This window comes from Lissotriton vulgaris, chromosome 6 (genome assembly GCF_964263255.1).
Source record: "Lissotriton vulgaris chromosome 6, aLisVul1.2, whole genome shotgun sequence".
Taxonomy (NCBI): domain Eukaryota; kingdom Metazoa; phylum Chordata; class Amphibia; order Caudata; family Salamandridae; genus Lissotriton; species Lissotriton vulgaris.
In genome coordinates this window covers 535,753,780-535,779,345 of record NC_141694.1, presented here as the reverse complement: position 1 = coordinate 535,779,345, position 25,566 = coordinate 535,753,780, and the positions used below count along the sequence as shown (strand labels likewise).

Below are 25,566 nucleotides of genomic sequence, written 5' to 3'. Positions count from 1 at the left end.
TTACAGCTAAGGGAGACAAGCAGGAGCCAGGCTGGAAGTTAAAATCCATTAATCAGCCCCTAATTCATTATTGTCAGTTGGGGCAGGGCAGGTGTTGTAACTAATTTTGCAACAATGAAAGCACTTAGCAAGTGCAAAAGATCACTAATCAGGGCGCACTAAGGAAGCAGGTGCCAGCTAAAAAAATATTCTGTGACACATTAATCAGCCCCAAATTAATTCAGGTCACTTGAGGCAGGGAAGGTGTGCTTTGCTTTGCCGAAAATAATGTACACTGGACAACCAGAGGGTGTGGTGATGAAACAGAGGGTGGCATGGGTGGGCCAGAGGGTGGCATGAGTAGTCAGAGAGTGGCAGTGATGAAGAAGAGTGTCCCAAACAGGCTGGACACGTAGAAACAACAAGTTCGCGAAACTTGCGACCCGACAGGTAAGTTCGCAATTTGCGACATTGTACAAAACCCTCGCGAACTGGCAGAAACCCGCGCAAACACAAAAAAAAAAAATCCGCAAATTCGCGAGAATTCGCGGATTTTGCGGATTGCGAATCCGCAAATCCGCAAAATTCGCGAACGCGAGATCCGCAAAATTCGCTCATGCTTACTCTGCACTCACTACTCTGCACTCACTACTCTGCACTCACTACTCTGCACTCTGCACTCACTAGTCTGCACTCACTACTCTGCACTCACTACTCTGCACTCACTACTCTGCACTCACTACTCTGCACTCACTACTCTGCACTCACTACTCACTACTCTGCACTCACTACTCACTACTCTGCACTCACTACTCACTACGCTGCACTCACTACTCACTACTCTGCACTCACTACTCACTACTCTGCACTCACTCCTCTGCACTCTGCACTCACTACTCACTACTCTGCACTCACTACTCTGCACTCTGCACTCACTACTCTGCACTCTGCACTCACTACTCTGCACTCACTACTCTGCACTCACTCCTCTGCACTCTGCACTCACTACTCACTACTCTGCACTCACTACTCTGCACTCTGCACTCACTACTCTGCACTCTGCACTCACTACTCTGCACTCACTACTCACTACTCTGCACTCACTACTCACTACTCTGCACTCACTACTCACTACTCTGCACTCACTACTCACTACTCTGCACTCACTACTCACTACGCTGCACTCACTACTCACTACTCTGCACTCACTACTCTGCACTCACTACTCTGCACTCTGCACTCACTACTCTGCACTCACTACTCTGCACTCACTACTCTGCACTCACTACTCTGCACTCACTACTCACTACTCTGCACTCACTACTCTGCACTCTGCACTCACTACTCTGCACTCTGCACTCACTACTCTGCACTCACTACTCTGCACTCACTACTCTGCAGTCACTACTCACTACTCTGCACTCACTACTCTGCACTCTGCACTCACTACTCTGCACTCTGCACTCACTACTCTGCACTCTGCACTCACTACTCTGCACTCACTACTCTGCACTCACTACTCTGCACTCACTACTCTGCACTCACTACTCTGCACTCACTACTCTGCACTCTGCACTCACTACTCTGCACTCACTACTCTGCACTCACTACTCTGCACTCACTACTCTGCACTCTGCACTCACTACTCTGCACTCACTACTCACTACTCTGCACTCACTACTCACTACTCTGCACTCACTACTCTGCACTCACTACTCTGCACTCACTACTCTGCACTCACTACTCTGCACTCACTACTCTGCACTCACTACTCTGCACTCACTACTCTGCACTCACTACTCTGCACTCACTACTCTGCACTCACTACTCTGCACTCACTACTCACTACTCTGCACTCACTACTCACTACTCTGCACTCACTACTCACTACTCTGCACTCTGCACTCACTACTCTGCACTCACTACTCTGCACTCACTACTCTGCACTCACTACTCACTACTCTGCACTCACTACTCTGCACTCTGCACTCACTACTCTGCACTCTGCACTCACTACTCTGCACTCTGCACTCACTACTCTGCACTCTGCACTCACTACTCTGCACTCACTACTCTGCACTCTGCACTCACTACTCTGCACTCTGCACTCACTACTCTGCACTCACTACTCTGCACTCACTACTCTGCACTCACTACTCTGCACTCACTACTCTGCACTCACTACTCACTGCTCTGCACTCACTACTCTGCACTCTGCACTCACTACTCTGCACTCTGCACTCACTACTCTGCACTCACTACTCTGCACTCACTACTCTGCACTCACTACTCTGCACTCACTACTCTGCACTCACTACTCTGCACTCACTACTCTGCACTCACTACTCTGCACTCACTACTCTGCACTCACTACTCTGCACTCACTACTCACTACTCTGCTCTCACTACTCACTACTCTGCACTCACTACTCACTACTCTGCACTGACTACTCTGCACTCTGCACTCACTACTCTGCACTCACTACTCTGCACTCAGTACTCTGCACTCACTACTCTGCACTCACTACTCTGCACTCACTACTCTGCACTCACTACTCTGCACTCTGCACTCACTACTCTGCACTCTGCACTCACTACTCTGCACTCACTACTCAGCACTCACTACTCAGCACTCACTACTCAGCACTCACTACTCTGCACTCACTACTCACTACTCTGCACTCACTACTCTGCACTCACTACTCACTACTCTGCACTCACTACTCTGCACTCACTACTCTGCAGTCACTACTCACTACTCTGCACTCTGCACTCACTACTCTGCACTCTGCACTCACTACTCTGCACTCTGCACTCACTACTCTGCACTCACTACTCTGCACTCACTACTCTGCACTCACTACTCACTACTAATAAATATGTTGTCAACAGACTAACTCGATGTACTCCCAGGCCGATCTAGTTTGCAGGGTTAATTGGAATTGGCCATAAATCAGTAATTTAGACAACTGATGGGTATACAAATGTAAGAAGTTAAGACCGAAGCCTACATTGAGCTGCACATGATGACTAATGGGGAAAATGTCCTGTCATTTAGAATTTGGCATTCATTTACATCACACACCGTAAATTAACGATGGGAAAACCACAAGTGCTTTAAGGTTGAACTAATCGATAAGGAAATGGCCTGCTGATATGAAGTACAATACAAGTACAACATTACTGACATGAAAAACCTATAAATGAGATTAGCCTAATCACTATATAAAACGGATGTGACACACAGGCTAAACAATTCCACTCATCTCAGCTACGTGCAAACGGCGCAGCTGTCATCGTACTTCTCGCGCATTGCTGGGTTTCCCCGAGTTTATCTGATCACTTTTCCATCACAGCCCACAAAACGTTCACCCGCCAAAGGAATATTTTTTTTCCAGTTACAATCATGACACGTCTTTTTTTCTGCTTAACTAAATCACGTAGGTCACGGCAAAAAAAATAAATGTAAACGTTAACCAGACGTTCGCCATGCACATGTAATATATTAGACATGATCGTGAAATCTTCACCATGATGCTGAGCTCGAGCCAGACAGACAAGAAAAAAAGAAATACATCCCGAATCTAGACACCCACGCAACAAGCGAGGGTGTGCAGTGTATTAGGACAAAGGCTGCCATTTCAATCAATCCAGCGAAGCATGAACCTAGAGAGGTATAGCTAGCGTCTCAGCTTCCGAGGAGGACAGCGCGTTCGCGCGCGGCCGACGCAAATTGCCTTGCGCGCGGCCAGGACTGTCCTCCTGGGAAGCTGAGTCGCTAACAATAAGGTCTCTGGCGAGAGCGAGCTTCGCTCGCTTCTAGCCGAGACCTAAAAAACCACATGAATATATACAATGAAGTGGGGGTATTTCCTTGGGTCAGTCGACGTTTCGATCTGTATGAATTTCAGATCATCATCAGGACGAAAAAGAGCTTCCTGAAATTTGGTATATATAAATAATGCAACGCGACAGGAGAAAGTTGACTGAATTATTGAGGCGTGTTTCTTCAATCTAAAAACGTAGCCGGTTTATCAGTCCTTGTAGCGCTCCGATATTTAGAAGAGGGTGCTACTGGTACTCAGAATAAGACAAACGGAATCAGTCTAATGAAGTCCGCGTGGATTCTGCAATTACTATGTAGGCAGACGGATTTGTTACGGGTCGCCTGGAGTTAATCTCGGCGTTATCCGCTTCGCTGCGGTGGCGTCTGAGTGTCTCGCTGCTTGGCTGCTCGATTCCTGAATGCCGAGCACGATTCTGTTAACAGGAAGCTCTTTTTCGTCCTGATGATGATCTGAAATTCATACAGATCGAAACGTCGACCGTTTTTTCACTATGTTCACTCATGTCACGTTCTGCACCCTACCACTTATTTGAGCACCTGAAAAACGTTAAAAATTGTATATACTAAGAAAGAAAATAAAAACTATTTTCATATGAACCTACTCCCAAAGCTCCCTAGCGTTAATTAATTGTTCGCTATACTATTCTTTCTGAGGACCTTTTTTAGGCCACCATTGAACCATTGTTTTCAAAAAAGTACGCTCCCAACCCAGGTTCGCTTTATGGGGTTTCCTTGTTCTCCCAAAAACACTATATGTCATAACGGCTTATGATCTTACAACCCAGGAGAATGGACTCAAAAAAGGTTGTAGGGGTGGGCCTGCTCATGGAGGGGCACCCTCACACATTGGACCCAGTACCCTACCTTCAGGATTGAAAGGCCTGCCTTAGGGGTGACCTATAGATATTAAGTGTAGTGACCTCAGATATAGGGAAACCTATATCTGTCGTAAGTGGTACTAGCACCCACTTACACAGGCTGCAATGGCAGGCCTGGAGTAACAATTTGAGTGGTGTTTCATGAATGACATAATACATGCTTCAGCCCATAGGAGACCTCTGCGGTACCAATGCCCTGGGTACCTTGGTACCATATATTAGGGACTTACAAAGATACACCAGTAGCCAATTGTGGAGGTATCAAAGTACTTACCATGTCAAATATAGGGAGTAGGCAGAGTAGCTGGGGTCCTGATTAGCAGGATGCCAGCCAGAGTAGTCAAAAACACTTACTGACACCAGCAAAATGTAGGGATAACCATGCTAGAAGGAGCCTTCCTTTCTACAGTTTGGGATCAGAGTTGTCCACTTCTGCTAATTCTAACTTAGCCAGGCCAACACCTAGCTTGCCCAAAGAGGTTACGCACAGCGTGAGTAACCCCACCACGACCAACAGGGCCAGGGGCTTTAACTTGCTGTTTGACAGTGGGTCAGACGTCCATGGCAAGAACAGTGTATCTATAAAGGCCAAACTAGCGTTGCTGCCGACCAACACGATTCTACCCTCCTGCTGCTGGGCTGAGCTTGCTCAGTGGAATTTAGAACAATAGGTTTGCTGTCGCAGGGAGGTGTAGCCACCTCAAAGATAGGACTTGGTGTATTGGTCTGGGGTGGGGGTGCTTGCCACGCCACTAGACTCCTTTGAAGGGCACATTTGGTGCCCTCCTTGCATACTCCAGTTTGAACTAGTTCCATGAGCCCTTGGCACCCGTTCTGGCATGAGACTGGACAAATGACATGCGAGTATCCTCCCCTTCGTCCAGGGTCCTCCTAACCACTTTCTTAAGGTATAAAAGGGCTTACCTGTGGGTGGGTCCTCAGATTATTCGTGGGACAAGGGGCCTGAAACCATATCATTTTTCGACTGTCTGGACACTTGGGCTTTGCCTGGAACCGAGACTGCATCAAGGAAGGCACCTGATGCTCCTGGTCTCGCTGCTCTGCTAGTCGTCTTCGTCTGTCTGTGTTTCTTCCGGGATCTTCAACGTCAAGGACACCCGAAGTAATCTCCCTTGGAGTGAATAAGTCACTCTCCTTCATCTGCTGGCTCCACAATGAAGCTGACCAATCTGCTGCTACTAGCGTCTTACAGACTTCAAATGGCTCAGCAAAAGAGGTGTTGGTTCTGCAACTCCCTTAAGGCCTCACCTGTCCTCTCTGCAATGTTGAGGCCAGTATCCTTAGTCGCAACCACTGGTACCAAAAACCCCTGTGTCCATTGTCGACTTGACATTGCCAAGGCTTGTTGGCTCTCTATCTGGAGATCTTCGGGCTACAAGAAACTCCAGCCTCTAGCATCTCTTCCTGCTAAGATCAGCGTCTTCACCTAATCCTCCTCACCATTGGCCTTGATCTTTGGTGAGCTGCTTAAGGTCCTCTTGCGACTACTGTGCCTTCTGACCGCGGGTCATTCTTGAGGGTTGTCGCCTGCCCTGCTTGCTTGGGTCGTGCTTTGACTCTCCTTCTTGTGGTGAGTCCATTGGATCTTCCATGTCCCAACATTGTTCTTTCTTTGCTTTCCCCTCCTGTTACAGCTGCCAAATCTTGTTGTTGCTCCCTCTGGACACTGAACCCCTGGTTCTTGACTTACGATGTGGGACAGCTTGTGCACGGTGTAGGAAGGTAGATACCTGACTATGGTTGCCCCCAACTTTTTGCCTGGTGTTTTGCTGGTTTTCCGACTTAGTTGACCTGGGGCCCTGCCAATCAGGACCCCAGGCCTACTGCTCTCTCTAAAATGGATTCCATGTACCTTAGGTACATTTCCAATTGGTACTGGGCCACCTTATCAGACCCTGTAACTCAGGGCATAGGTCTACCCAGGGCCTACCAGGGGCTGCAGCTTGTATTATGCCACCCCTGGCTGGCCATCTAAATCTGACACAACTTGTTGCACGACAGCTGGGGCAAGGTGGTGTAATCACCCTTTGCTTTAGATATAGTATACCTATATCTAACCCTAAAATGGACACACAGATTCCTATCAGTCACTCCTATGGCAGGCCTTGACAATCCTGAAGTCAGAGTGCTTAGAATCGTGTGAGATGGTGCTCTGGCATGAGCTGAGCCCGTTTGCAGCTTGCGGAACCAAGTCCTAATAGCTGTTCCATGATAACGCATACCATATACTCTTAAGTGCATTATAATCCTCGCGGTTAAATGCTATCTTTGGTATCGCTTTATCAAAACATGTCGAGTAAGGTGTCATACGAATTGGACTACTAACCCCTTGCCAATTCTGGCGACGGGGTTAGCATTCCACCCTTCTAGAGGGACACGACATGTATGTAACTGTGAACCCCGGTTAAAGTTAACTCAAGCCTCAGCATCACAAAATGGATGCTGCCACCACAGACACAAGTCTGACCCCCTGCAGCTGGGAGTCCTTCCAGCGAGGGGAGCTTGGACAAAGGGTTTCCTGTCGGGGGCGGTGCTAGCACCATCCCAGACAGGGTTTGTGTATCCTGGGTAGGCAGGGCTTTACAGGAAGGGGACTGCAAGTGGCACCCCGGTGCTCACTACGCATCTGCCGGCTAGAACCAGTTCCAGGGGCACACCAGCCCCTGAGCTGGGGAAAGTCCGGCATGGGAGAGGGGTGTAACCACCCCCCTTCCTGGTCCCACCCCTAGGGCAGGACCTAGTCGCGTACCCACCCCTTTCTTTAGGATAAAGGCAGGAGCGGGGACCCTTCCAAATTAGATCATCTTTGAATCAAGAAACTACTTTCTACGAAAGGAACTCTCGACTTCTTCTCAAGATTTCTCCCTTGTGGCTAAGGAGTAGTCACCCTGCATCCGCAGGCACCATCTAAGAACACTGCGGTTTGCTGCACGTCCTTCCTCCGGAATCCGACTGACCAGCTCGACGAGACCCGGCTTCCCTGGCACTTCTGACCTCTACCTACCTCTACAGCTAAGCTGAGAACTGTAGGTGCGACGAGACCTCGAGGGACCGGCCATCATCAGAACTGCACGACTTCTATCCAGCACGACCGCCGAGGGATCCTCTGGTGAGTGCTTTGGGGTCCGAGAAGCCCCGACCCTGAGCAGCTCCAGCACCGAAGACCAGCCCCCCAGCATCCACGAGATCTGCGTGGGGCCCTTATGCTTTTTGGCTGCTCACCGCGTTGTCTGGCTACTAGCCCGCTGGCTTGTGGCCTTCCCGACGACGACCGACGACATCACCACTGCTAGTCTGGTTGCTCCAGAATGGCCCCTGCTCCCTTCCAAAAGAGGAGCACCCCGGACCCTCCTGGTCCACTCCAGACGCCATTTTAGGTCCACCGCGTGGGCTTGAATTTGCCAAGACTTGGTCCAGCGACGTCAACAGCATCAACCATCGTGGGTCAGCTCGCACCTCCATCCTGGTCGCCGACAACGCCTCCTGGTCCGTGGGACTGCAGAGCCCAGCGTCGCCCACTCACCTGGTCGAGGTGACTCCATCCGGTGCCATCCTGGTGCCCATCTGATCACTGGCTAGTGATTCAGGACTTGGTCCCCTCTGCTTACAGGTGTCTTCCATCTTCGATCCAGGCTTGGATCCACCGAACAATCTTCACTGGTCGCCTGCCAGCAACTCCTTCTTTCAGGCTCCTGGTTCGTCAACGAAGGTTTCCGACGTCTTTTCAGACCTATGCAGCCGCAGCCCCTGGGCTAGGTAACTTCGGCATTTCGGTGCCCCAGCATAGCCTCACTATCCATGGGTCCAGATCCACTTTCGTTTTCAACCTACCTTATCGGGTTCGCCCGAGAACACTAACTTTGCTTTTACTAGCCTCCATAGACTTTGTCCCGCATCCCGCTTGAGAGTGCCCACTCTGCACCCGAGTCCCCTAGGCCTCCTACTAGTAATCTGAAGGTTCAGTAACGTAGTCCTAGCGATTCCAAAGCCTATTAGTCCAGTACTTACCTGCTAGTAATTTTGCATTCCACTTCCATAGTATATGGTTTTCCGTGCCCCTCGGGCATTTGTGTAAATTGTGCAACTAAAAGTATTTTCGTAAGAGTTTTGTTGTGTGCTTAGTACCCTGTCCTCATAAAGAGTACAGGGCTGTTGTGATCTAAATAAATACACTGTTTATTTTCATAACACTTGTGTGGTGTCCTTTCACTTGGTGTTCAAGGGGTATATGTGATGGTATAACAGCTTGCTTAACACGCCCTCTAGAGTTTAGCCCGAAGACTGCTCTTGTCCATGCCACTAGGATAGCTGGTCTATCGGTTGACTTACAACCAATCACCATAAGGGTTGTTTGGACTGATACATAGTGATCACTAGAATAGTGAACACTGAATATCAGGCCAACTTCTCACACACGGCTCCTGGTGGTCTTCAGCGTTGCCTGGTACTCACAGGTGCAGCGACCCAGTCCCCGTCATCACTCCTGTCCCTTCCGACATAGGTGGGTATTGCTCTTCCGTGCTTCCTGGCCACCTCCGAGTGGCATAGGCTCTGTCCCCTCTCCTTGCAGGTTTTTTGAATCAAGAATCTGCCCTTGGATTCCACCAGACTCTTGCACTGTCTTCACCAGCGATATTTTACTGAAGTGGTCTACGGCGGTTTCTGATGTCATTTTGCATCTATGCACCCAGATTCCCTGGTGTAGGTATCCTGGTTCCTGGGGTATGCACGGGTGGGGTGACTCTCCAACCTTCTGTCTTCCACTTGGTTTTTTTCAGGGTCCACTGTGTAGAGTCCTTCTTCAAAACTGCAACTGTGACTTTCCGGCTGACTTCTATGGAGTATGCAGTTGTGTTTCCACACTGCACACAGCCTCAGTGGGGTACTTTGAGTACTTACCATGGGTGGTTCCTGGTGCCCCCAGCTCTTCTGAGTCTCCTGGTCCAATTCGAATTCCACTTTCTTAGTATATGGTTTGGTCTCCCCCTGGAGAACACTGCGTATTGTGCTTACTTAATTGTTTACAATTAAAGTATTGTGTGTATTTATCGTCTGGCAGGAGATATATACCAATGTGTGTTGGTGTGAGTTTTGCAATAAAAAGAACTACGCTTTGTGGTTCTTTTCCGTTTAAACAACACTACATGATTAGATCCTGGACTAAGCCTGAAGGCTGCTCTCCACATCTACCAGTTAAAGAGCTTTTTGTGGTTATCTAAGACCACTAAAATAGCTATAAGGGTTGTCTGGATTCACTTAAATATTTGTACACCATATACTAACCCAGTCTCCTACACAAACTTAAAAGATTGGGTGAGGAAACTAAAGAATTAGAAAAGGGCATTGTAAGGTAGGTCCTGAAACTGTTGAGGTGGACCAGCTCCCCAAATGGACTGCCTGGAGAGAAGGATGTAAGGGAGTAGGCCCTGCAACATTCCAACCAGTTCTTCTACTCTTCCTCACCTGACAGACTAGGAAGACTCTCTGAGGTTTGGCCAAGTGTCTAGTAAATGGTACCCGTGGTACCTAGGGCATCGGACCTGAAGATGGACCCCAAGGGTAGCAGCACAAATTGTGCCACCCTAGGGTTCCCTCACCAAGGCCAAGCATGCTACCATTTCATACAGCGTGCCATGATGCAGACAAAAGTGAAGAGTCGACATGGAACACATCTGTGTGCCATGCCCTCAGACACTGCCTGGGATATAGCTATGTAAGACACCCCTAAAGCAGGCCTTGTAGTCCTAAGGCAGCGTGCTCCATTTCTCCTGTGAGGACATATCTGCATGAGCAGATATGCCCCTGCAGTATCCATTTTGACTTGTAGACAGTGGCGGTTTTACCATTAGGGCGTTTGGGAGTTGCCCCACCTATAATTATCAGGCAATTTATTCGAGCGGCGCGTTAATAAAAGTTTTATAAATTAACGCGCCGCTCGAATAAATTGCCCGATAATTATTGCCCTGCGGCCGCGGTGTGTGTCATGGACATGGACAGTATGCACTGTCTGACACTGGGTGGCGCTGGACTGACTCTGTGCCGGCACAGTGCGCACTCACTGCGCATGTGGTGTTTGCCCGGCAGGGTTTCTCCAGCTAGCAAACTATGTGGTTTAAAAAAAAACAACAGTTTAGGGGTTTGCCTGCCTAATGCAACGTACCCCAGTGCTGAAAAAAAGAACGACGTTTTTTTAAGGCTCAGCCCAATCCTGATGCTACTCTCTTTAGAGAGCAGCTCTCCTCTAAAGAGAGCAGCATCAGGATTGGCTACTACTGTGTCTCGGCAGTCGGCAAGTTGGCAGCCATCAGTCTAGGCGCCAACGGGACCCCAGAGCAGAGATGGTGCGGACCCGGTCAAGTGAAGACAAGGTAAGTTTTTTATTTTATTTATCCCCACCCCCCTGGCCCCCCACTGTGAGCGAGCTGTGACTGCTTTTGTTCAAAACTGGGCACGCTTTCTCGCCATTTTGCATTTCATTCTAGATAGAATGGTGTCAGAGTTTTGCTCCAGACAACTACGTTTGTACTTTATTATTTGCACCAACGCAGCAGATCATCCATCAAATGCAGTGATGCGATCTGCATTCTAATCACATCTTTACTTAGGGGTAAGGCAGCACTACAGGCTGGAAAAGAACTAACTGAGTGAATACAAAACATTCTCATTTTCAGTGCAGGCTGCATGCACAAATGTTTAATTTCGAGCTTAAGGTGAAAGGGCACAGCGCAAACCTCGACAAGTAAACCATGAAATTTCTGCAGAGGTAGACCCATGTTTATTTATTTATCTGAAAGTTTTACATAGGGCTAACTAGACTCGAAGGTGTCAGAGCGCTTTACATGATCGTGAGCGAATCTGGTGAATCAGGAACACAGAAATTGTATGAGGCGAGACTCATTAGATTTCATGTTCGTGGGCGGGCTTGTTTTCCTTCATGTTCCACGTGTAAGCTATTTGCATTGCTCCTTCCGTGCACGCTCCTGCACCAGTCCAGCTTGGCAGACCAAATGAGATGCCGTTGTCTATGGCCATGCAGGGCAGTGAGATAGAAAGACAGTTTTGTGCCAGCGCCTAGCACACCGTTGAAATAACATGAATTTCCTGCAGCATTTCAGTTGTTTCTCTTGGCTAACGTTTTGGACTGCTAAGTAGTTGAGCCCTGGTAAAGTGCTTGGATGAGATGTGAGGTGTGGGGTAGCAGAAAGTGGATTCTTTGAAAATGAATGATACCAAATGACAGTGCTTTGTACTAATAACTGACCTCTTTTGGCTCTAGAAATGCTTCATTCTCCAAATTCTGTAAGCTGCAAACAAATGCAGCTCCTTCCTGAAGCTTAGTTTGACGACAGTTCAGAAGGGCTACAATGATTTGATGATAGTGAATAATAATTCAGAATATGTTGAAATGTGTAGAAGCGTGGAGAATTCTACAGATTCCAGCGCTATCCACATTGAAATGGAATTAGCAATGTGTATATATAGTATCTGAACTGCGCATGGACAAAAGTATCTGAACTGCGCATGGACAACCCGAATAAAGGATTTGAGTACAGCTATTTTACGCCCTACCACTTTCAAATGTCACCAGCCGCCACTGCTTGTAGATATTGTAAGTGAACAGGGAAGCCAGAAGGAATACATGGGCTGGATACTCATCATTATGCGGTCCCCAGCTCCATGTAGGCTTCACTGTACTATTGGATGTATGGTACCAAACATCTTGTCTTAATAAACCTGCATTGATTCCAGTGTCAGAGTTATTAATAATTGCACACAGAGTACACCTTAGACGGGTTCTCTAAAACCTACTAACCCTTAGTGCGGTCACTTAGTGGTCTAAGCCAGCTTGTCACCACCGGACAGAGTTCTGTCCTCATTGGGTGAGCGACTCCACCCTCAGAGGTTGAGAACAATGTCTGGCAAGAGCAGAGGTTTCCTCGCCTCCTCCCCCTTTTTGGAAGGGCCATCTGTGGCGATAAGTTTCAAAGGCCTTGCCACCTTTGAAACGCGACCCAACCCTCTCCTGTTAGAAGCAGCAGCACCCCCACTCCTGTCCTAACCCCAGGATCCAATTTACATATAACATTCAGGAAGAAAAAATACACTTCTTGGACATAGAAATCCAAAAAACTGCGGCAGGTTTAAGCACATCAGTATATACAAAACCCACAGATGTAAATAGCGCACTTCATTTCAAAAGTGCACATACATTTTCATTGAAAAAACATTTACCAACTTCTCAGTTTACACGCATAAAAAGGATCACGTCTGATGAACAATTATGTAAAAGTAACATCGAAGACCAAAAACGCAAATATCAAGCTAGAGGTTACCCATTGAAGATACTCAACCAAGCAGAAGAAAAAACTGCGAAAAAATCAAGGAAGGACTTATTGGAAGCCTCCACTAAAACACCATCACAGAAAGAGGTATTCGTGTTGAAAAACTCCACTCAGGCACCCCTCATCAAAACAATAATCAGAAAACGTTGGGAAATTATCAAGAATGAACCTGACTTCAAGAATATCTTCACTGAACCTCCACTATTTGCTCACCAAAGATCCAAAAATTAACGTGAAATGTTAAAATCTCAGGAAGAAAAGCCTGCGGAACCACTTAAGGGAATGACGAAATGCCACAACTGCGGTCAATGCAGTAATGTGTTTCAGGGCGACACTTTCATGCACCCGCAAACGGGTCAAAAGATAAAACTGAAACACACATCCAACTGTAACACTGAACAAGTAATTTATGCAATTAAATGCCCTTGCGGCCTTATATATGTAGGCAGAACCAGCAGGAAAATCAAGACACACATTATAGAGCATAAGAGTAGAATCAGGAATAAAAACATCACTTCTCCTTTGGCAGTACACTGGGACACGGCAGGTCACACTATACCTTAGTTACGCTACACAATTCTTGAAAGCCTCAGAAACAACCATGGCATTGACATTAACACTGCCCTAGCACGAAGAGAAACGCACTGGATAAAAACACTATGTACGTTAGCCCCGCATGGGCTTAACGATCATTATGAAATGTTATGTTTTTTGTAATAATACCACTTGTGAAAAATTCAGCTATTCTTTGAAACTGTATAGGATTTGCACTCGTCCCCCTTTCTCTTGGTTTAACATTACTTTTTCGTTATCCCTATATTTACTTTTTCACAGATATCCCTTGCCTTTTCATTTCTTTACACTCACTTTTCAGTCGCTTCCAATTAACACTGACTTATGACATCTCTCATTCAGTAGAGGCTTGCGCACACGAGTCACTATAGACATACCTCTCTACCCCTGTCGTATTTCGCTTTTTGACCATCAACAACATACATCTATTAGTAACACTAATCTTTAATTGTGTTAACATAACAACACAAACTACAATTTGTTTCTAATTATCGTTTTACATACACTCCCACGGTATTTGGAATACTGCTACTGTCCCTTTAAAACCGCTTAGCATTCTGGGATGTTTTGAATACAACGCGTCCTTGGCGTTTGAAAGCTCCAGCGAGTATCGCAAACTCACAACTCCACACTTCGGGTACGTTAAATTTTGTTCTTTTCATTACTGCTTCACTCTAAACGCACCAGTTTACTAACGGTGCGGCACCGTTTCTTTTACAGATTCCACGAAGCTCTTGTCCCGAGTATTGACGGACGAGAACTCCCTCTGGTTTCTGGTAAGCCTCCCGCGCTACTAGCCTGTCTTTAACTTAACTCTTTTAGCGAAACTTTGATTCTAAAACCGGTCACGTTATCTCCCAAAGATCGTTAGAACCTATGAGCATCTAGCAGCATTTTTAAGATTGTCAAACACGGCAGCTCTTAGGAATTCTCCAGGCAAGCCCTTTATCGTTTACGTCTCACGCTTTGGGCTATGGTATTCTCGTCACTTATTTTACTTCATGTTACACATTATTTCATAGGTGTTCTTCTACAACTAGTTATACCATATACTATTGGTTCTCTTGCTATCACACACCGGAGCACATTTTCTTCTCTGTTTTCATGAAGCACACTACAGTCACAAACCAGGGTGCAAACATTTAAAGCAGTATACTTACTGCATATTGTTGCGTTTTAGATTACTGTGGATGCCATTCTACTTGTGAAGATCATCATACTCATGGAATTGACTTCCCCTGACGAAGGGTTTCTGTAGTAAACCCGAAATGCATTGGGATTTTTGAAAAAGAACATTATTAACACGCAGTCACATGTTTATGTACAATGTTATGTTTTTGCACGATTCGACAAAAGTATATAGTTTTGTTTAATTCTATGATAAGTGGCATGCAGATAATGCTTGTAATTATTTGTATATAATGTCTTATTGAAACCTAGACTAAATCTGATAATTTCAAATGAATCTTGTTGCCCTTGAGCATTTGTCAATATTGTTTAAAATTACATATGAAAAGCTTGTTTTGAGACATTAAGTCCCTTGGCTGTGCACTCCCTTAACTGTGGGTGATCCCACAGTTCACTTTGCTTACCCCTGGGAAGACATGTGGAGAAGAGTTTACCCCTCTGTCAAATTTTGACAGGCTTGTTTTCAACGTTTTGTCGAGCTTTTTTGAGGTTTGCTTGCTGGTGTCGAGGATGTCCTCACGCAAGTCACGTTTTAAACCCTGCAGCTCCTGTCATCGGCCATTGATGGATCCGCACCTTGTTTGCCTGTAGTGTCTCAAGCGTGACCACGACACCAAGGTGTGCTCCGATTGCATTGGCTGACGAGGCAAGGGAGCTGTGATGTTCTATGCCTCGTTCTCTAAAACTTGCGCCTGGGCTAACGCGAGCCTTCCATAATTTCCCGCGGTTGAATCTATCCCTGCCCAGCTGAGAGTGTTCTATGAGCCCATGCATCTCATTTTGGGCGGTCCAACCCTGATGACGCAGCTTTGAGCCCAGCAGGATCAGAAGGGCCCCCCTCTGGTTCAGTGCCAGTTGGGCCCCACGTATCCATTCGTGGATTCGGAAAGGCAATCTTAACTTTCCCTGGTGCTGATCCCAACGCTAATGCTTCTGGCGTCTCACTGTGGGACCATCTCCGTCATCTCCGACAAGGAGTAGAGGGGCGTTTCCTGATTCCGGTGCCTGCGGGAGCCGTTCCTCCCCGATCGGAGCTTGGACTTCTTTTTTATTGACTATGCTTTGGGGAACAATGGGAGGCATTGCTGCACCCTTTTAAATACTTGCCCTTTATTGAACAGAGTGTGGACTGGTGAGAGGACCTGGGGGAGGTCAGCTGCCTGGACACTTCTCCAAATGCTTGTCTGCTTTCTCCCCTACTGTGGCTAGGGAGGAGGGAGCATCATACGCAGTTGTGCTGCGCAGGGTGGCGGAAGTCCTTGATCTACAGTTGCCCATGGTGGCAGTCTAGACTAAGCTCGCCACCATTGCTCCGCACCTGGAGACCCAAACCACCTCACCCTATACTCTACACCTGAGAGCTTGGTGGTCCAAGCCTCCACCCTACAGGGAATCCAAGAGGCTGGACCCATTTGGAAAAATGGGGTTTTCTTCCTCCAGCCTTGCATAGTGGTTCGAGAACACTGCATGCCTTTTAGGCTGTCATTCCTGCGCTCTGTGGGATATGGTTCCACAAGTGCTGCTACAGGTCCCAAGGAGGCCTGGACTGTGGTTGTCCAATCTGTTAGTGATGGGAGGGACTCAGCAAAGTTCATGATTCGATGCAAGCTTGACATGACCGACTCTCTGGGCAGAGCTGTTTCAACCACAGTGGCCCTTAGGCACCATGCCTGGCTGAAAGCGACTGACATCTTGTGGGCCGTTCCGATTTCCCTCATGGACATGCCCTTTAATGGTACCCGTCTCTTCAGAGATCAGGCATATTTGGGGGCTCGAGTATTCTCGTGCTACAGCCAGGTCCTTAGGCAGATCTGCGGCCCACGTCCACCCCATACTGCCTTTCGCGCCCGTCGTTGCTTCAGAAAGAGCTTCCAGTGATGCCATTTCCAGCCCAGCTACTGCGTTGCACAGCCTCCTCCGCCTGGTCAAGAGGCGCAGTATCCACAGACCTGGTGGGTCAGATGGCCAGCTGTCTGGTCAGTCCACCTACCCTCCACCCCAAGTCCCTCTGCAACTGCATCCAATACCTCCTAGTCTACCCCTTTACCACCATGAGCACCCAGTTGCTCCTCTGGCAGTCCATAACATCCGGTAGGTTTTGCAGATTGTCCGAAGAGGTACTCCCTCCCCTTCGAGGCTACCCTTCCCCTCATGCCACCATCTCATGATTAGCTGGCGGAGGATTATCTATCTGTACTCCACAAGGAGGTTGTGTCTCTCTTGGCCAAGGGAACCATAAAGAAGATTCCCATGCCAGATGTAGGCTGTGCTTTTTATTCCTGCTACTTTAGACCCCAAGAAAGAATAGGTCTTTTGTCCTATTCTTGATCTCCGAACTCTCAATCTCTTCCTTAAGGAGAAATTTAAAAATGCTCACATTGGCTTATGTCTTGTCTGCCCTGAACCCTGGAGACTAGATGGTAGCGTTGGACTTGCAGGATGCCTATTTTCACATACCCATCCTGGCTGCCTATCTGGATTATTTGCGGTAGGCCTCGAGCATTTTCATTTCACTGTGCTCCCTTTGTGCCTTACCAGCGCCTATTGGGTGTTCACCAAGTGGATGGCAGTGGTTGCAGCTCATCTGTGAAGATCTGAGGTGCCAGTCATCCCCTATCTCAATGACTAGCTGTTGAGGACAGGCTGGCCCTAGGCTGTTGTCTTCCACCTTCAGACTACGACAAACCTCCTGCACTCCCTGGGGTTCACTATTAACATGCCAAAGTCACATCCACTCTCTCTTACTCTCCTTTTCATCAAAGCTGTTCTGGACACAGTGCATAATCTGGCTTAATCTTCCAAGCGACAAGCCCATGATATTCAGGCTATGATACTGATATTTCATCCTCTATCCTGCGTTTCGGTGAGCCTGGCTCTGAGGCTGATGGGCCTCATGGAGTCCCAAATCCTGCTGGTGACGTATGCCAGATGGCATATGCGACTCTGCAGTGGGCCCTAAGTTCCAGTGGGCGCAGCATCATGGAAATCTCTCTGACCTGGTCTAGATCTGAGGGGAGACCCCCCTTCCTTCCCCAACCAGAGATCTCAGTAACGACAGATGTGTCATTTCTGGGATGAGGCAGCCACCTGGAAGAGGTGGAGATCAAAGGATTTTGATCTCTGGAAGAATCCGGACTCTACATCAACGTGCTGGAGCTACGAGCGATTCATTTGACATTGAAAGCCAATCTTCCTTCCATCAAGGGGCTGCTAGGACATGTTCACAGACACCACCGCCATGTGGTACTTCAACAAACCGGGTGGGTTGGGGTTGTGCGCCCTTTATCAAGAGGCCCTATGCCTCTGGATATGGCTGGAAAACAGGGCATTTCTCAGATTGTTCAATACCTGACCAGTCCTCTGAACATCAAAGCAGACGAACTCCGGTGAAGATGCTTAGCAGATCACAAATGGTGTCTCCATCTTGAGGTGGTGCAAGGCCTCTTTCAGCAGTGAGGAGAGCCTTTGTTAGATCTGTTTGTCAGCAGTATTGCACACTGGAGTTTCAAAGGTGGAAATCACTCTACGACACTTTTCCAGCTCAGACCTTCTATAAGCCTTTCCATGCATACCACTCCTTTCCAGAGGTCTCAAGAAGATCAAGAACGACCGCGCCCAAGTCATCCTTGTGGCTCTGGACTAGGCATGGAGAGTCTGGTATCCCGAGCTACTGAGCATACCCATCAATCCTCTGATCAGGCTGCCCCTTTGGGAAGGTTTTTCTGTTGCAGCAGCAGGGGACCGTTCTCCACCTGAACCTGTCCACTTTTCGCCTTCTTGCATGGAGATTGAGTGGCGTCCGTTAACAACTTTTCACCTTTCTCCCGAAGTCTGTAACATTATCTTGGTAGCCAGGCGTCCCTTTACCAAGACTGTGTACACCTGGTGTTGGAAGAAATTTGTGGCATGGTGTGCAGAAAAATTGGTTGATCTCCTTTCTTCCCCTTTTTTTGAGGTTCTTCTTTTTGCCATGAGTCTTGCCTAGCAGGACTCTGCTCTGGGCACTATAAAGAGGTAGCTATCTCTTTCCGCATTTTAAGGTTGCCTAATCAACTTTCATTGTTCCAGTCTGCTATTGTGCATAGCTTCCTTAAGGGTCTTACTGATCTCTTACCTCCTTTGCCGTTCACTATGCATCAGGTAGATTTTAATTTGTTTTTGACTTTTTTGATGTGCACTCCTTTTGATCCACCACACAATTGTCCCCTCTGGCATCTCACCTTGAAAACAGGCCTAGTCATCTAAGCCGCCTTACCTCTCAGTCTATCATGACAAAGTGATACTTCCCACTCAAGCCTCCTTTCTGCCGAAAGTGGTCACTTCTTTTCATGTAGGCCAATCCATCACCTTGCCTATCTGTTTTCGCTCCTCCACGCCCCTCTAAGGAAGAGGAGCCGCTCTACTGTCTGAACCTAAAAAGAGCGCTGTTGTTCTACCTTGACCACATGAAAGAGCACCGGGCGGATGAGCAACTGTTCTTGGGGTATGTTAATGCAAAGAAAGGTCAGGCAGTACAGAAGCATACCATCTCCAGATGGTTTGTGCTCTACATCAAAATCTGCTACGCACAGGCCAAGAAGCAACTTCCTAAAGGCTTGAGGCCTTATTCGACCAGTGCTAAAGCTGCGACCACTGCATTACCATACGGAGTTCCAGTCTTGGACATCTGCCAGGCAGTGACGTGGGTGTGTCTGCACACATATACCAAACACTACTCCCTGGACAGTTAGTTCTGCAGTGATGGCACCTTGCCAGTTCGGTCCTGTAGGACTTTCTTGCCTGAAATTAGTTTGAAAACCCTCCTCCGTGGATGGTATTGCTTGGGTATCTATTCTAAGGTAAGGAATCTGTCTAGAAGTCTATATCAATGAACAAGTTACTTATCTTTGGTAATGACTTATCTGGTAGAGATTATATCTAGCCGCAGGTTTCTACCGACCCATCCATCCTTCCCACTCTGGGAATGAATTTCTAGGGACCGGGATAGCCTCTTTCAGAGCTCTAGTTTTTGACACTCTAATGGACAGTGTTCTTCATGGCTCCGCGCTTCTGGTGTGGAAAGTTGTGAAAAGACACTGAATGTGCACCTTAGTGGTGCCTATAAAAGTACTGTGATGTCAACTCCGTGTGAATGACGACGGACGTGGAGCTGATCGACACCACCTACTGGCATTCAGGGGTACTGCTCACGATAAATCTTCTGGATCCTGTCGGACGCATGGGGGAAATTCTAAGGTAAGAAATCTGCAGCTAGATATAGACTCTACCAGATAAGGAGTTACCGAAGGTAAGTAACTTGTTCTAAAGGTACATAGAGTATCCACAAAAATGTTGTTGTCAAAGGTTAGTAATTTGTCCTTATTGAGTATAAAACCAGGTTCAAGGCATGTGGGCTGCTGAATTCATATCTGTGCATAGATCGCCGCCTAGTGTTGGGTCCGGATGATTGCACATTGTTGTCCTGGAAGAGTCTTCGAAGTATCACGAGATAGGTGGCTCCTCCCCTGGACTACAGTGCGCATGGGCATCGACTCCATCCTCAGATTGTTTTTTTGCGCCATTGGGTTCGGATGTATATTTGTTAACTCCAGTTCGGAATCGATAAAAAACTTTCTTTTTTGCCAAAAGGCCTCTAGTTATCGTCGGTATTGTCTTGCGATCGGTGCCCAGTTCTGTTCCAGCTCAGTTCCCGAGCCGGACATCCAGAGGAGCCGCGTGGCTTTTCGGCACTGAAGGCCCGGTCGACGCCAGAGGCCTTATCGACGAACCATCATGGAACGGAGCCCGTTCAAGAGATGTCCCGTATGCAACTCAAAATATCCTCACATCGACGTCCACCCGGTGTGCAACAAATGCCTGTCGCCGGATCACGATGAAGCCAGCTGTATGGCTTGTTCTCGTTTCCGCTCCAAGAAGACGATTTGACTTCGACGCGCAGAGCGCTAGGAGGCCCAGCAAACGGCACCTGACCCGGTGAACATTTTCGATTCCGAGGAAGATGAGGGAGTCGAGCAGGAAGTTCGAGAGAACCTGTCTGATCCTACGACGCTGATATTGAAATGGTCGATAATGAAGACGTCGTCGACTAGGTAGGAGACGACGATGGGGCCTTTGGGGCCATGGAAGATGGCTCTAGCGAGGAGCTAGGCCCAACCGTTGGTACGGGGGCCGAGACCAAGACACTTAATATGGCTCAGGTCGAGGGATCGCCACATGGCCCTACCCAAGATCTTACACTTGGTTCTACAGCCTCGGCCCGGCTTCGGACACTTCTAAGGAGCCACAGGTTGACCGATCGAAACCGAAAGTGAAAGCATCAGTGTCTACGCAACCGATAGCACTGGAGGCGAAATCGAAACCAAAAGTGCGTATTGCTTTGGTCGGCTCGAAGTCCTCTGAACTATCGGCACCGACGAAGCATAAAGGTGTTATCGACCTGGTGAGGTCGCTAAAGGCTGTTGAGCCGAAGACTGGCACACCGAAAAAACTGGTCAAGGACGTCGACCCGAAAAAATCGGCGCCGAAGGCCGTCGACACAGACAAAGGACTCGGAGCTCAGAAGGTTCTCATTCCTCCGCGTCGACCAGAAAAAGCTAATAGTGGTACGAAACTCGAGTCCACGCCTGGCGGTGGCTCCAAGGACCCCGTCGACTCGACGCAGCCATCCGCCTCCTTTTCAAAGCAGGTGTCGGAATCGCTGAAACGAATTAAGGAGAAGGCTTCAACGGTCGGACCGAAGGATACTCCACCAACTAAGCCTGCCAGTAAACCTCAAAAATCGTCAGCGCCCATCCAGTTCACGCTGCCGCCGAAAGTGGTACCTAAGGCCTTCGCCCCTAAGACGGCCGTCGAAGCGGCCAAAAAAATGTCCTCAGGGCCGAAGCCCACAACTGCGGTGGTGGTCACAAAGCATCGACAACCTCCCCTTGAAGAGCAGTCGGAACAATTCATCGACGCAGACACGGGTAGACTTTCAATTTACAAACGAAAGATCGCCCCGGAACAGCCTATGGAGTCATACAAAATTCCATTAAAAAAGAAGAAGGATTCGACTACATCACCCAGTCTTGTCGAACCTATATCACCACATGGACAGGACACTGCTCCTATCTCGCCCACTTACTCGGATGTGGAGACAGGGGAAGGTGACAATGAGGAGTACAGTTATCCTATAGACACTGATCCTGAAGATCACAATGAACCCTGGGCAGACGCTGCTGACCCAGGAGATCCACACACTGCCCCAGACAGTCATGTGTATGCTGTAAAAACCTCGCCTACTGAAGATTCGGCGGCGTTTAATGCACTTATTGAAAGGGCAGCCAAAAATCATGATATCCAGCTCCATGCTGACCCTATTGAAGTGGATTTTTTGTTTGACACCTTTTCAACCTCAGAAAGAACTGTCAAGACTCTGCCAATGCTAAAAGGTGTCTTAAAACATGCTGGAGACACATTTAAAGAGACCACGAGGGCCACGGTGATAAACCCCAGAATTGAGAAAAAGTACAAACCGGCGCCTGGGGACCCTACCTACATCAGGGGACAGTTGCCGTTGGACTCTCTGGTTGTCTCCAATGCCGCCTTGTCACTGCCCCCGACCATTCAACACTGGTCGGGGGGAGACTACAGCGGTTCCTGCCAGTCTGGAAATACATCACTACAGACAGGTGGGTCAGGAAGCTTGTCCAGTACGGTTATTGTCTGGAGTTAACATCCACTCCACCCAACATACCCCCAAGACATCGTCCTATGTCCACGATGCATTTGCACTTATTGCAGCAGGAGGTAGTCCTCATGCCGCAAAAAGGAGCAATCGAGCTCGTGCCTGTGGAAGAAAGAGGTACAGGAGTGTACTCGCTGTACTCTTGATCCCAAAAAAGGACGGGTCCCTCAGACCTATACTGGACCTCAGACCCCTAAACCAGTACATTCTATCAGAATACTTTCACATGCTAACATTGCAGCAAGTTCTACCGTTACTCAGTCAGGGAGATTTCCTTGCAACATTAGATCTGAAGGATGCATATTTTCATATTCCGCTACACCCGTCACACAGAAAATACCTCAGGTTCACCATTCAGAATCAGCATTATCAATTCAAGGTCCTCCCTTTCGGAGTGACAACGGCACCCAGGGTGTTTACAAAGGGCTGCACACCTTCGGAGACAAAACGTTCACGTCTACCCTTATCTGGACGACTGGCTTATCCAAGCAAAGTCGTCCGAGCAGTGTGCCGCCCACATGTTCCACACCATTCACCTTCTTCACGATCTGGGATTCTCACTGAATTATCCAAAGTCCCACCTTCAGCCCGCCCACGTACGGCAGTATCTGGGCGCGACAATAGATACTCTGGCAGCCAAAGCACAGCCGAATTCAGTGAGTATCAACAGCATTCAATCGCTGATACAAAAATTCAGACCGCAGCACTCGCTTCCAGCACGAGTGTTCATGCAGTTGATAGGCATGATGGCTTCCTGCATCTTCATAGTCCCGCACTCGAGACTACATATGCGTCAGCTTCAGGAGTGCTTGGCACGTCAGTGGAATCAGGCTCACGGACAGTTGAAAGACCTAGAGTTGGTGACCGGTCGTGCATACAACTCTCTGCATTGGTGAAATCCACAAAACCTTTGCAGGGGCCGACCGTTCCAGGAGCCTGTGCGACAGATCATTCTGACAACGGACGCATCTCTCCAGGGATGGGGAGCTCATGTACTCCACTACACAGTGCAGGGACTATGGACAACGCAGCAAAAGAAGATGCACATCAACCTTCTAGAGCTCATGGCTATCTTCATGGCGATGAAAGCATTCAAAGTACATCTGTGCAACAAGGTCGTGTTGATCCGGACGGACAACATGATGGCCATGTACTACATTCAGAAGCAGGGAGGTACACACTCTCCACAGTTGTCTCATCTGGCTCAGAGCATGTGGAAGTGGGCCATTCAGAGGAACATCTTCCTCATGGCGGAACACCTCCCGGGCAAGGACAATCAGATGGCAGACCTGCTCAGCAGGTACAGCCACCAAATGCACGAGTGGGAGATACATCCATCGGTACTCCACCCGTACTTCCAGCAGTGGGGTCATCCAGAGATAGACCTGTTCGCCACAGAGGAAAACAGCAAATGCCAAAGCTTTGCCGCCAGGTTTCCACACCCACAGTCGCAGGGCAATGTGATATGGATGAACTGGTCAGGCATATTTGCGTACGCTTTTCCCCCAGCACCTCTAATACCGCTGGTGGCACGCAAGCTGAAGCAACACTCTATAACACTCATCCTGGTTGCTCCGACGTGGGCACGCCAACCATGGTACACCACGTTTCTAGAACTATCCGTGGTACCGCATCAAAGGCTGCACCTCACACCCAGGCTTTTGACGCAGAGCCATGGCGACATTCAGCATCCAGATCCGCAACAGCTCAACCTGGCGATCTGGCTCCTGAGGTCTTAGAATTTGGCTACCTCAACTTGCCTCCCGACTGGATGGATATCATAAGAGAGGCAAGAAAGCCCACCACCAGAGCATGCTATGCGGCAAAATGGAAGCGGTTTGTCATTTATTGGGCAGACCACAACATCAACCCGCTAGACGCATCTACTCACAACATCATTTGTTATCTGTTACATCTATACAAATGCAATCTGGCCTATGCTTCCATTCGTATACATTTGTCCGCAATAGCCGCTTATCTGCAAAACAGACAGCACCTCTCACTTTTCAGAGTGACTGCCATCAAAGCTTTTCTGGAGGGACTCAAACAAGTTATTCCTCCACGACACCCACCAGCACCTGTATGGAACCTGAATGTGGTCCTCACCAGACTGATGGGTCCACCTTTTGAGCCTCTACACTCATGCAAGATACAATTCTTGATATGGAAAGTGGCTTTCCTAATAGCAATCACATCACTGCGACGAGTTAGTGAACTTCAGCCACTAACTATCCAGGAGCATTTCATACAGATTCACTCCAACAGGGTGGTACTCCGCACTAACCCTAAGTTTCTGCCTAAAGTGTTTTCACAGTTCCATATCAATCAGACTATGGAACTGCCAGTGTTTTTCCAAAACCCTGAGTCAGTGGCGGAGAGAATGTTCCACACACTAGACGTCAAAAGAGCTCTAATGTACTACGTAGATAGGACAAAAGATTTTAGGGAAACGAAACAACTGTTTGTTGCCTTTGCGCCACAACACAAAGGCAACCCCATTTCCAAGGCAGGTATAGCCAGGTGGATCGGTAAGTGCATTCAGATTTGCTATCAAAAAGACAAGCGCACATTAACGGTTCCCCCAGGGGCCCACTCCACGCAAAAGTTGGGGGCCTCCATGGCTTTCCTTGGAAATATTCCTTTAGAAGACATATGTAGAGCAGCCACATGGTCTACCACTCACACATTTACAAAACACTACTGCGTAGATGTGCACTCCAAACAGCAGGCAGTTTTAGGGCAGGCTGTTCTAAAAACACTTTTTCAAACTGCTGCAGCTGGCACAGACAGCCGCCGCTAATGGAGGGACTGCTATATATTCTATGCACAGATATGAATTCAGCAGCCCACATGCCTCGAACCGAATATGCTACTTACCAGTATGCATCTGTTCTTGGCATGCAGGGCTGCTGACATACATATCGCCTGCCCTCCACCCCGGCGCCTGTAGCGGCTGCAGCACTTAGAATTACTCTTAGCATGGTCATCACTTACGGTGTTACACTCCATCTT

The 25,566-nt window shown here is 48.2% G+C and overlaps 1 protein-coding gene across 2 annotated transcripts in view; it reads left to right on the top strand.

Moving 5' to 3' along the window:
- The window catches only part of PHIP (PHIP subunit of CUL4-Ring ligase complex), a 2,330,659-nt gene that overhangs the window by 1,851,226 nt on the left and 453,867 nt on the right, over positions 1-25,566 (top strand). The window lies entirely within an intron of this gene.